Source organism: Macrotis lagotis, chromosome 2 (genome assembly GCF_037893015.1).
Source record: "Macrotis lagotis isolate mMagLag1 chromosome 2, bilby.v1.9.chrom.fasta, whole genome shotgun sequence".
Taxonomy (NCBI): Eukaryota; Metazoa; Chordata; class Mammalia; order Peramelemorphia; family Peramelidae; genus Macrotis; species Macrotis lagotis.
Genome location: NC_133659.1, coordinates 283881852 through 283896813, shown reverse-complemented (window position 1 = coordinate 283896813; position 14962 = coordinate 283881852).

The window sequence follows — 14962 nt, the reverse complement described above, 5'->3', positions numbered from 1 at the left end:
TATAGCATCTAAATTTTTAGAGGAGAAGCTAAATTAATTACAAGGGCAAATTATAGACCAATATTCCTAATGAACGCTGATGCAAAAATCTTAAATAAAATTTTAGCAAAGAGATTTAAAGTTATTACTAGGATAATATGCCATGATTGGGTTGGATTTATGCCAGGTAGGCAGAGATGGTTCAATATTAGAAATACATTCAACATAATAGAACATATCAATAGAAAACAACAGAAATCAAATGATAATATCAATAGATGCTGGAAAAGTCTTTGACAAAAACATCTATTCCTATTAAAAAAACAATGGAAAGTTCAGGAATAAATGGAGGTTTTTTTTTAAAATAGTAAGCAGTATCTCTCTAAAACTATCAGCAAACATTAAATTGTAACAGGGATAAACTAGGAGCATTTCCAATAACATCAAGCGTGAAACAAGAATTCCCATTATTACCAATACTATTCAATATAGTATTAGAAATGTTAGCATAAATAATAAGAGAAGAAAAAAATGAAGGAATTAGAATGGGCAATGAGCAAGCTAAGTTTTCATTCTTTGCAGAAGATATGATGGTATAGTTAGAGAACCCAAGAAAATCAGATTAAAAAACTACTTAAAACTTAAAACTACTTAAAACAATTAACAACTTCAGCAAAATAGTAGGATATAAAATAAACCCACATAAATCATCAGAATTCCTATATATATGAACAACAAAGTCCAAGGGCAAGAGATAGAAAGAGAAATTCCACTTAAAATGGATAAAACCCTTGGAAATCTACATCCCAAGACAAACCCAGAAATTTTATGAAAACAATTACAAAATATTTTTCACCCAAATAAATCAGATCTAAACAATTAAAAATTGTCAATTGCTCATACTTAGGGCAAGTGAACATAATAAAAAGAAAAATTCTTGTCAAATTGAATTACTAATTCAGTGACATACCAATCAAGCTACTAAACACCTATTTTACATGATTAGAAAAAAATATTAAAAACATTCAACAGAAGAAAGGATCAAGAATATCAAGGAAGTTGATGAAAAATGCAAGAGAAGGAGGCTATAAGGAAGGAAGCTATAAAACTATATTATAAAGCAGCAGTCATCAAAACTATTTGGTATTAGTTAAGAAAAAGAGTACTGGACCACTGGATTAAAATAGATTCAAAAGAAATAGTAGCAAATGACTTTTGTAATCTATTGTTTGACAAACCCAAAAACATTATGTTCTGAAATAAGCTCAATATTCATCAAAAACTGCTGGAAAAACTTGAAAATAATTTGGCAAAAACTAGACATTATCTCACATCTCACACCTCATACTAAAATAAGGTCAACATGAGTATTGGATATAGACATAAAGGGTGATGCCATAGACCAATTAACAGATCAAGAAATATCCTCTCAGATCTATGGAAAGGAGAGAAATTTATGACTATGTAAGTAATAGAGTACAATATAAATTACAAAATGAAAACCAATCCTGCCAATATTAGAAGAAAACAGAAATCTGGGAAACAATTTTCACAACTAGGGGTTCTGATACAAGTCTCATTTCTAAAATACATAGATAATTTTATCAAATTTGTTAGATTACCAAGTCATTCCTCAATTAATAAATGATCAAAGGTTATAAACAGGCAATTTTCAAATGAAGAAATTAAAGATATATATAATCATTTGAAAAAATGCTCCAAATCAGTGCTGATTAAATAAAGGTAAATTAAACCACTATGAGGTACCACCTCATACTTATCAGACTGGTTATGATAACAGAAAGGAAATATGATTAATGTTGGAGAGGTTGTGGGAGGATTGGGGCATTAATAGATTATTGGATCCAACCATTCTGGAGAGCAATATGGAACTCCGTCCAAATAGCAATAAAACTGATCAGACCCTTTCACTCAGCAATATCAATATTAGGCATATCCAAAAGCAATCATTAAAAATGGTAAAAGTCCCACAAGTTCAAAAATATTTAAAGCAGCCCTTTTTGTAGTGACAAAGAATTAGAAATTGGGGAGTGGCTGAGTAAGTTGTGTTATATGAATACTATGCAATACTAGTGTTCTATAAGAAACCATGAATTTTTAGACTTCAGAGAAACTTGGAAAAAATTACATGAATTGATGCTGAGCAAAACAGCATTTTAAGTTGATCATCTAGGATGGATGCAGTTCCTCTGATTATTTCAGAGATGTAGGACAACCCTGGGAGACTTGTTATGGAAAACAGCATTCACATCCATAGGAAAAAAAGAAACATATATGATGAATGAATGAATACTATGTTCACTTTTTAAAGCTTTTATTTTTTCCTTCTTATCCCATGGTTTTTCTTTCTTTTCGCTGTCTTAATTCCTTATACACAAATGACTAAATTGTAAAGATGTTAAAGACAAATGTACATGTACAATTTTTACCAGACTGTTCTCCATTGAGGGCAGGGTGGTAGAAAAGGATAGAAAAATGTGCAACATAAATATGTAAGTGAAAGAATGTTGAAAAACTTTCATAATATTTAACTGGAAATGTAAAATAAAATATCAATTTTAAGCAAAAAGAGTTTCTAGGGGACATCCATATTTAGGATTGGGTGCTATATAATAGTTCTCTTTACTTATTACCCAGTTCTAGATTGCAGTTCCTGGAAGGGAAGACATGATCACGGTAATGTGTATTACAGGCCTTATCTGACTAAGGTTCAGAATATAAAACTGGAAAGTATTGACCAGTCCACCTCCTGGCTCACAACACATTGGAATTACTGAAAATTTATTGACATACACTGTGTTGTGAAAACAGCTAAAGGACAAAAAAGACAGATCAGATGAAATATCATCCCCATTCCCAGAGGTGAGCAGAATACAAGTAAAATATAAAGTCCAAAGTATAGAAAAAGACTGGAAAAATGAAAAATTTTTAAAAATGTACCTGACTAAATAGAATTACCACAGGGTTAGTGAAGCTTAAGATATGAATTCAGAAAATGAGGACTTGGAAACATATATAAGCTAAGCCACAAATAAAAATACAGATTTTTCGAAAGAATTCCTTTGGAACCTAAAGAAAACCTTTAAAAACTAAAAAAAGAATAATAGTGGAAAAACTGGGTAAAGAAACCAGAGTTATGAAAGAAAACAGTAAAAAATAAAAATAATTAAATTATTTTTTAAAAAGGCATAAAGATCTTTTACTAATAAAATCAATGCTGCCAAAATTGGAAGGAAAGCAGAAAGCTGGGAAAGAATCTTCACAACTGGGAGTTCTGACAAAGCTCTCATTTCTAAAATTTAGAGAGAATTGCATCAAATTGATAAGGTCAAAAGTCATTCCCCAATTGATCAATGGTCAAAGGATATGAACAGACAATATTCAAATGAAGAAATTAAAGTTACATATAATCATATGAAAAAATGTTCCAAATCATTATTGATTAGAGAAATACAAATTAATATAATAATGAGGTATCATCTCACACGTATCAGATTGACAAACATGAGAAAAAAGGAAAAATGATCAATGTTGGAGAGGTTGTGGGAGTATTGGGACTTTGATTCATTGCTGGTGTAGTTGTGAATGGATCCAATGTTTCTGGAAAGCAATATGGAACTAAACCCAAAGAGTAATAAAACCGTTCATACCCTTTGACCCAGCAATTTCATTTCTAGTTCTGTATCCAGCAGAAATTTGTTTGTGCAAAAAGGAAAAGTCCTACGTGTTCCAAATTATTCATAACAGCTCTTTTTTGTAGTGGAAAATAATTGGATACTGAGGGGATGCCCATCAGTTGGGAAATGACTAAACAAGTTATGGTACATGAATGCTACGGAATACTACTGTTCTATAAGAAACCATAAATGGTCGAACTCTAGAGAAGGATCAGATGATTTATAGGATCTGATGCTGAGTGAAGGGAGTGGAACCAAGAAAATAAAGTACAACAACACTGTGAGATGAACAACCTTGATAGAAGCAGCTCCTTTCAGCACTTCAGAAAAGGAAAACTATACTAGGAAAACTATTAGACTAGCTATGGACTATGTTATCCCCATCCAGAGGAAGAAAAACAAAGTAGAACAATAAAAACAAACCTTCAGAATCTGATGAACACTTTATAAAAATTATCTCCTTATGTTTCTCTTTCCCTTAAACTTAATTCCTCTTACCGAAAAGAACTGATCTGTAAACGTTTATCATTATATGTATGTACAATGCTAAAAAGGTATAAAAATAACAAAGCAAAAATTACTTAAAATTCATAATTGAATTGTTTAAAATAATATCAAAAAATTAAGAAAACTTAAAAATCAATATTGGTCACATGTTCAAAGGAACAAAATTTTTCTGAAGAAAATAAATTGTGAAAAATAAATTTGAAAATAACATTTTGGGGTGGCTAGGTTGTGCAGTGGATACAGCACCAGCCCTGGAATAAGGAGTACCTGAGTTCAAATGCGACATTAGACACTTAATAATTACCTAGTTGTGTGGCCTTGGGAAAGCCACTTAACCCCATCACCTTGCAAAAAAAAAATAACATTTTAAGAATAAATTTTTAGAAGTGATGAAATAAGAAGTAATTAACTGTGGGAAATCAAGAAATAAGAAAATAAATTCAAAGACTGGAAAAATAGAAGAAAATGTGAAAAATCTCTCAGAAAAAAAAAAAAAACAACTGTCCCAGACAAAAATCCTAGAAATGTAAGAAAAATTATTGGACCATATGAAAGCCACAATAAAAAAGAATCCATTTTGAGAAATTATAAAGTAAACTGTTCAGATATCTTAAAAATTAAAGTAAAATAGAAATTGAAAGATTCCACTTCTCCCCTTCTGAAAACAATGTTAAAATGAAAACTCCCAGGAATAATAGAACCAAACTCCAAGTTCTTAGGTCAAGGAGAAAATACTAAAAGGAGTCAGGAAAAAAAAAAAGAAAGTAAAAGAAGCAATCAAACTTCCATAATATTATCTTACAGGACAAAGTAGTTAGGATTAAAACAAAATCTAACAAAATGGCAAACATAAATATAACCATCAAAGTAAAACTAGATATTTGAAGAAATAAAGGAATTTCCAGCATTCCTGATTAAAGACCAGAGTTTAAGAAAAATTTGGCATTCAGACAAAAAGACTTGAGAGAAGCCTAAAAGCAAAAACAAGAATAAAAATCATGAGAATAAAAAAGATTAAATTGCTTTCATCCCCCTAATAATCATTTATTAAATGTCTACTATTTCACTGATGCTGTACTTAGGGATACAATTTTACAAAAGAAAGATAGCCCCTGACCTCAAAAATCTTTTAATATAAAGGAAGAAAACAAAATAGAAAATTGGTAGGATAATGTATGAGTTATCTAGTGTTTTATTTCCATGGTAGTTTGTTCCATGGAGTTAAATACTTGATAACTCCACTTTGAATTGATGGTTCTGTTTGGTTTCAATTATCTGGAATAAGGCAGCCATCCCCTCATTCCCACCCCCTCCCTCCAGGTTAAGCTTATCATTCTGCTGCTAGTCAAGTTTTGAATAACACTACCTAATTTCTCTTCTAATTGGAGATTTAGAAAATCAAATATCAAACTCATAATATCTTTAAAGAGGGCTGTGCTTGCTGCTTTGTCTAGATTTTTACTCTAAAGGACAAGAGAACATGGTCATTAATCTATTTTATTTATATGATCTCAAAAGAATAGAAAGCTAAGACAGAGGTTTGCACTGGTAAAAATAAGAGAACAGAGAAAATTATCTCTCATAGAAAAGGGGCACAAGGAAGGGTTCTTACAAAGAGGAAATTAGAGAGAGGGGAATGGGCAACATTTGAACTACTTGCTCATCTGAACCAATTCAAGCAGGCAATGAGGGAAGATTAGGTATGTGCATATGGGCATGTGCACACACAGAGAGACTACAGACAAATACTCATATACTTGTGAACATGTATATAAATGCACAAGCACACCTTTCTTTCCACAGCTTGTTAGGGAAATTCCCCTTATTTAAAAGTAAAATAGGAGCAGAAGGGAATAAGAGAAAAATAGGGAAATAAGAGGGAAATAGATCAATAGCAAGACATATGGTCAGCATCAAAACAGACTTTTAAGGAGAGGAAGGTTATAAAAAGAAAAATGAGTTGAAGAGTTATAAGAAAAAGGGAAATATATAGTTAGCAAAAATAACTGTGATTGTGAAAGTAATATGCTCACCCATAAGATGAAGAGGATAACAGAATGGATGTGAAAGCAGAAAACAAAAATATATTTTCAAAATACATACTTGAAATACAAAGACTCACAGAGAGTTAGAATAAGGAGCAGGAGCAGAATCTATTTTTCTTAATCTAAAGTTAAAAAAAGAGAGAGAGAAAGAAAGGGTAGCAATCTTGACCTCATACAAAGAAAACATAGACTTGATTAAGACATGATCAAGGAAATTATATTTTGATAAAAAATATCATAGGCAATGAATTAATATAATTGCTGAACATATTTACACCAAAAGGCAAAGCCTGCAGTTTGCTGAAGAAAAAGTTAAATGACTTACAGGAGAAAATAAATAAAAATATTTTTTCAGTGTTTAATTGTGGATTTTAAATTAGTCCTTTTGTAGTTTATTTAGCTGATTGGCCATTTCATTGGTCTGATATTCCTTTCTTTTATTGATATAAATGTCTAGAGATATGTTTCTCCTAATTACTATTTTGACCTGTAAATTTTTGTATGTTGTCTAATTTTTGTCATTATGAAATTATCAATTGTTTCTATGATTTATTGTTTGACTTACTCTTTCTTTATGATTATATTATTTAGTTTTGAATTACTTTTTAGTGTGTTTTATTTCCCTTTATAGAATATCTTTTATTTCATTATATTCAGAAAATGACAACAATATTCCTGACTTTTAAAAATTCACTTCTGAGGATTTTATGCCCTGAAAAACTGTTAATTTTTATGAAGAGGTCATGAAAAGCTGAGTAAAAAGAATATCCTTACCTGTCCTCATTCAGTGTTTTCCTGGGGTCTATCATATCTAACTTTTCTAAAATTCTACTCATTTGTTTTAATTATTTTTAGGTTTTTGCAAGGCAAATGGGGTTAAGTGACCTGTCCAAGGCCACACAGCTAGGGTATTATTAAGTGTCTGTGGCTGGATTTGAACTCAGGTACTTCTGACTCCAGGGCTGGTGCTCTATCCACTGCACCACCTAGTTGCCCCACTTTAAATTTTTATAATGCATTATATATTATTAAATTTATCAAAATCCAACAGAGACAAATTTTGATACTTTACCAGTATAATTTTACTATTTATTTTCTCCTTTTAAATTATATATTACAATTTAATTTATTTTAATTAATAATTACTTCATTTTATTTATTCTAATTATAATAAATCAAATCAAAGGACACATAAATAAAATTTAAAATAAAAAAGTCACTAAAATAATAAAAGCAAAGCACAGTAATCAGAGGCACATTTTTTTAATAACTAAAATAAACAGTTGATCAATTTGAAAACCAAATTAATAAAGTCTTACAATGAACAGATTGAATACACAACAAAATGGATAAGACTAATGTAATTATCATGAAATATTTTGTTCAATTATATGCCAATCATATTCACAATATAAATGAATGGATGGATATTTATCAAAAAATATGAATTTTTCAGGTTAAAAGAAGAGAAAAGAATACACAAATGTCCCTATCTTAGAAAAAAGAACTTGAAAAAGTCTCCAACTAGTTTCCTTCTTACACACACAATAGGCCACCACCATCACCACTACCACAATCACAACCAATAACAGCAAAACAATGACCACCCAGGATCAGATAGCATATTTTTCTCAAAATAAAATCTGGCTTGACTATTTTTCAGGATGCCTGTAATATAAGCCCTGCCTCCAAAATAAGTCCCAATTAAGATCATCAGTCAGAGGGACACATTTTATGCATCTGTTTCCACACATGAGGAACGTATTGAATTATAAAATAAAATAATATCGATACAAAAATGTATGACTATTGATAGTAATACTTAAAATAAATTATAATTAACTGTTTATAATTATCCAAACACAGGCCTTTGGAGGAAAGGTAAATGTCTATGTCAATGGGTGAATTCTGAACTTATTGTTGAATGACCAATAGAAGTACAGACACATTGCACAAATAAAATAGGCACTTGATAAAGTTTGCATGGAAAGAAAGCCCCACCTCTTTGCCACTAAGAGCAAGAAAGAACTAGCAAGACTGAAGGTGTTTCAGGAATTTCTGTTCTTGCAACTGAAACAAGGAAGTAAGTGTATTTAATGCAGTCATTTCTTTTGCAAAGTGACCAAAGAGATCTGCTGCCTGGGATTGAGTGAGCACTCACCATGATAACAAACATGGAGTTCCTTGCTGAGACAATAATAGATCAAATAAGTATTCCCACAGGAATGACTGCTTATCTCCAGGCTCTTGATAATTGCATTAAGCAAGCCATTCAAGGACCCATTGCACTAAAAATCAATGACTACATTGAACATAAAATGGAGAGAAATCAGCAAAGAAACTTTATGAAGCCTAGCATACAAGAGACCTTAACTAGGGTGAAGAATTCTTGTGAAAAAAAATCACTGGCAGTTGTATTGCCAAAACACTACAAGCACTACATGGACAAGAAGTGTTCATTTAAGGAGAGCTCTATTGCTAGCAGATGAAATATTGGGGCCAATGGTTCTACAGGAAATGCAGTTACAAGAAATTCAGAACAGAATCCTGGGTTTGCAGAGTTATGACAATGATCCAGATGAAAATGACATCACCATATCTAAACAAATGTAGATTTTTGTACATGAATAAGTGCAGATTGTTGAAAGTGAAAATAAAATACATCCCCTGAAAATAAACCCTAAAGAATCCTTTGATCAAAAATTAATATACGATCAGGTCTACCCTATACCAAAATAAGGTCAAAATGGGTACAAGAATAAGACATAAAGATCGATATTATAGATAAATTAAGATACCAAAATACTCTATTTATCTGATCTATGGTAAAGGAATAAATTTATGATCAGACAAGGATTAGAGCAAATTACAAACTGCAAAGTGAATGATTATTGACTATATTAAAAGATTTGCACTAATAAAATCAATGCTGCCAAAATTAGAAGGAAAGCAGAAAATTGGGAAACGATCTTCACATCTAGGAGTTCTGATTAAGGTTTCATTTCAAAAATATAAGGAGAATTGCATCAAATTAAGAAGATTACAAGTCATTCTTCAATTTATAAGTGGTCAAAGGATATGAACAGACAGTTTTCAAATGAAGAAATTAAAGCTATCTGTCTCTCTCTCTCTCTCTCTCTCTCTCTCTATATATATATATATATATATATATACATACATATATATACATATATATATATATATGAATAATGCTCCAAATCATTATTGATTAGAGAAATGCACATTAAAAAAATTCTGAGGTATTACTTCACACCTATCAGATTGGGCAAGATGAGAAAAAGAGAAAATAAGCAATGTTGGACAGGTTGTGGGAGAATTGGGATATTAATGCATTGCTGGAGGAGTTGTGAATGGATCCAACCTTTCTGGAAAGCAATATGGAACTATGCCCAAAGAGCAATAAAACTGTTTAGACCCTTTGACCAGCAATTCCAATTCTAGGACTATATCCAGAAGAAATTATAAAAAAATGGGAAAAGACCTACACGTTCCAAAATATTCATAACAACTCTTTTTGTGGTGGAAAAGAATTCGAAACTGAGGGGATGCCCATCAATTGGAGAATGGCTCAACAAATTATTGTACATGAATACTATGGAATACTATTGTTGTATAAGAAACCATAAATGGTAGGACTCTAAAGAAGCATGGAATGACTTAGGTGATCTGATGTTGAGTGAAGGGAGAACAAAGAGATCAAAGTACATATCACAAAAACATTATGAGATGAACAACTTGGATGGAAGCAGTTCATCTCCACAGTCCAGAGAACTCAGACAACTGTATTGGACTAGCTATGGACTATGTTATCCCCATCCAGAGGAAAAAACAATACAAAAAAAAAAAACAAAAACATACACAAAACATTTTCAGAATCTGATGAACACTTTATAAAAATGATCTCTTATGTACCTCTTTCCCTTAATCCTAATTCCTCATGCCCAAAATTACTAATTTGTAACCATGTTTAATAATACATACATACATACATATATATATATATAGATATATATATATGTATATATTAAATGCTAATCTGATTGTTCCCTGCCTAGGGGAGAGGAGATGGGAAGGGAAGGTGGAGGGAAATTTTTTATAACTTGGAAATATGCATGTGCTTATGATTGGAAATAAATAAATAAAATTTAAGAAATAAGGTCCAGTCTAATTTTTGAGGAAATATGGTTTGCAAGCAATTTCTAGGAAAAAATTTTAAATAGCAATTGATTCTAATATTCTAGCATGGATATTATAATGAGACATCAAAAAAGTTCAAATGTAATGACCAGGTTAATCCCTGAATGCAGGGCTTCCTCAAAGTTACGAAAAAAATAGGCAAAATTGAACATAAAAATGAATATAACAAAATTAAACATAAACAAATAAAAAAGATTATATGATAATATCAATTGATTCAGAAAAAATGTGTTAAACAAAATGCAACATCAGTTCCTATTAATAGGACTAGAAAATATATGAATACATAATTTTTTGTGAAATTAGTAGCACTCATCTAAAATATTATCTAAAATATATTAGCCAATGCAGATATTATGGAGACCTTTTCAGTAATATTCAGAGTGAAGGAAAGAAGAATATTATTACCATTATCATTTTTGTCTATTTTTTAAATTTAAGACAATGGAGCTAAGTGACTTGCCCAAGATCACACAGCTAGATAATTATTAAATGACTGAAATCTGACTCCAGGACCAGTTGCCCCTTACCATTATGAATTAATATTGTACTAGAAATTCTAATTATAGTAATAAGGAAAGAAAAATAACCTGAGGGGAAAAAAACACTTTAATGAGAAAATAAAACTATCACCTTTCACAGATATGATGTTATAGTTTGAGAATTGTAGAAAGTAAACTATAGATCTAAATTGGGGGCGGAGCCAAGATGGCCACAGGAGAGGACCATATCTTAGGTGCTATTGAACAAAACTTATAAGCTAAGGACTCTAACTACATTTTTGAGAGACGGAACTCACAGAGGGATCCAGTGAGGCAGTTCTCCAACCCAAGGTAACCTGGAAAAGAGCAGAAAGTCTTGGCTCCACGGGGTTAGAGGGGTGGCCCACCACAGGAGCAGCCCACCAGAGTGAAGGAATTTCAGCCTCCCAGAGGAAGTCCCAGGGTGCTGGGAACTGCCTCACAGCAGTGAGGGCTGTTTCTTGACCTATACCCCAGAGAGCATCAAGCACAACTTGGGGGATCAGCAGGGAACATCTGCCAGAGCAAGCACGTGAATCCCAACTCTTAGGGTACGCAGTGAGCAACAAGGCCACAGCAGCCCAGATCCAGGAACAGGATGCAAAAGCCAGCCATAGGCAGGAGCCCCTGGGGCGTGAGTGCTGAGCCTGGGGAGGGGAGTGGAGAGAGATTGCTGAGCTCTGTCCTCTGTCCCTGGAACAGGACTCTGGGGTTCTGATCACATTCATATCCCGATTGCAGTCTAGGCCCCCCCCAATAGGGTGGCAGGGCCCCACCCATGCCTGGACCCCGTGGCAGAGAGGTACACTTGTGGTCACTCAAAGACCAGGAGGGAAGACAGAACCTTACACATGGAGATCTAAAATACTCAAACGCTCAGAAAGCACCCCAAAACCAGGCACAGGCTGGAGAGATGAGTGGGTAGGGAAAAAAGAGGAACACCATTGGGAAATGCTTTGCAGGTGATCCCAAGAAGGATCAGGGCACTCAGTCTGAAGATGAGGAAGCACAAGCTTATGCATCTAAAGACTTCAAGAAAAACAGAAATTGGTCTCAGGCTATGACAGAGCTCAAAAAAGATTTTGAAAACCAAGTGAGGGAGATAGAGGAAAAATTGGGAAAAGAAATGAGAGAGATGCAGGAAAAACATGAGAAAGAAGTCAGCAGCTTAGTCAAGGAGATCCATAAAACTGCTGAAGAAAATAACATTAGGAGCAGCTAGGTGGCATAGTGGATAAAGCACCGGCCCTGGAGTCAGGAGTACCTGGGTTCAAATCCCATCTCAGACACTTAATAATTACCTAGCTGTGTGGCCTTGAGCAAGCCACTTAACTCCGTTTGCCTTACAAAAACTAAAAAAAAAAGAAAGAAAAGAAAATAACATTTTAAAAACCAGCTTAGGTCAAATGGATAAAACAGTTCAAAAAGTTATTGAGGAGAAGAATGCTTTAAAAAGCAGAACTGGCCAGATGGTAAAGGAGAAAAGAAAGCTCTTTGAGGAAAACAAATCCTTCAGACAAAGAATGGAACTCAGGGAGACTGCTGATTTTACAAGGAAATCAGGACTCAATACTTCAAACCAAAGGAATGAAAAATTAGAAGAAAATGTAAAACATCTCATTGAAAAAACAAGAGATATGGAAAACAGATTTAGGAAAGATAACTTAAAAATTCTTGGAATACATGAAGGTCATGACCAGGCAAGTAACCTTTACATCATTTTCAAAGAATTATTATAGGAGGATTGCTCTGGTATCCTAAAGGCAGAGGGCAAAGTGGAAATGGAGAGAATCCACTGATCTCCCGGAGAGGGGTACCCAAAGAAAACAACCCCCAGGAATATTGTGGCCAATTCCAGAACTCCCAAGTCAAAGAGAGAATGTTATAATCAGCCAGAGGGACATGGTTCAAATATCATGGAGCTGCAGTTGGGATTGCACAGGACTTAGCAGCAACTACATTAAAAGCTCATAGGTCTTGGAGTGAAATATTCCAGAAGGCAAAAGAGTTTAGAATGCAACTGAGAATCAACTTCCCAGCCAGGTTGAATGTCCACTTCCAGGGAATGGGATGGACTTTCAATGAACCAGAGGAATTTCAAGTGTTCCTGTTGGAATGGCTAGAGCTGAACAGAAGATTTGATCTTCAAATACAGGACTCAGGTGAAGCATGGATAGTGGAAGAGAAGGGGAAAATGTGAGGGACTTAATGATGTTAAACTACATGCATTCCTGTATAGAAAAATGACACTGAGAATGCTCATATGAACCTTCTCATTTAATAGAGCAGGTAGAGGCAGCTTTTATAAATGAAGCACAGGAGAAAACTGAATTGGAAGAAATATTGTGGTGTAAAAATGGAGTCAATAGATAAAAGGGAAATGTAATGGCAGAAAGAGGAAGGAGAGGAGGATTAGGCTAGGACATTTCATATAATAAGATTTTTCTTTGTTACAATGAACTATTGCAGTGATATGGAAGGCAGGAAGGTGAGGGGGAATGTGGGAATCTTTGCTCTCATCAGAGGTGGCTAGGAGAGGAAACAGCATATATACTCAATGGGGTATAGACATGTGGAGTAAGAAGGAGAGGAAGGGGGACAGGGGGGAGGTGGTAGATGTGAGTGATGGAGGAGAGGATGGACCATGGGTGGGGGAGTGGTCAGATATAACACATTTTCTTATTTACTTCTTACAAGGGGCTGGGAGTGGATGGTCTGTCTGGGACCATAGGGCCGGGTGGGTGCTGGGCTTAAGGGGTGGTATGTGGGCTCAGGGCCTCTTGGCCCCAGGGCTGGGGATCTGTCTGCTGTGTCACTCAGCTACCCTACAACAGAGACAGAGTGAAAGGAGAGAGAAAATATAGTTCATGGTGGTGGAGAGGTGTGAATGGAGGGAGTTGTAATCAGCAATGGCAACTGTGGAAAAATATGGAAGTAACTTTTGTGATGGACTTATCATAAAGAATGTGATCCACCTGCAATAGAATTGCTGGTGTTGGAACACAGACTGAAGCACATTTTTTATTATTATTCTTTTTGTGATGGGGGTTACAAGGTAAATGGGGCTGGGTGGACTGCCTGGTGCTGTACAGCTGGGTGATTGTTGGGTGTCTGAGGCCAGATTTAGACATGGGTGCTCCTGGATCAAGGGCCAGTGATCTGTCTGCCACTTGGCTGCCCCAACTATTATTATTAATATTTTAGTTTATTTTGGGTCTTTCTTTTTTGGTTTTTGTAGGGCAATGGGGTTGGGATGGCTAGCATGGGGTCACACAGCTGGGTGATTGTTGGGTGACTGGGGGCCAGATTTGGGCTCAGGTGCTCCTGGCTCCAGGGACGGTGCTCCGTCCACTGTGCCATCTAGTCATACCTAAAATTATTACTATTATTATTATTTTTTATTTTAATTTTAAATTTTCTCTCCCCTTTACTTTATTGCTCATGTGGGACTATATTTTTTAGGGGGAGGGGGTATTATGTTTACTCTCAAACAAGAATATTTTAGTAATGTATAAAAAATTATTTGTACATAATAAGAATAAATAAATGAATAAATAAAAATCTAAAAAAAGTTAACTATAAAATTAGTTAAAATAATTAACAGTGAGAAAAGTTAAAAGCTATACTATAAATCTACACATATCACTACCTTTTCTATTGGTTAAAAACAAAATGCAGGGGGAAGAGATATAAATAGAAATTCCATTTAAAATAACTACAGTCCATGTAAAATTCTTGGGAGTCTATATGCTAAGACATACATACAAATGATAAGGACAAAATTATAGAATATTTCATACAAATGAAGAGTTTTAGAGATATGTGGAGATATGAATTGCTCATTCATGATAATACCGTCTAAAAATAATTAAATGCTCTATTCTTTTTATCGGATTGACTCACTGGAAATATATAGACTTTTAGGTATAACTTTTTCCCCAATAAATGAGTGAGATAATCCAGTGTTGTATCAATAATAATGGAAATAATATTA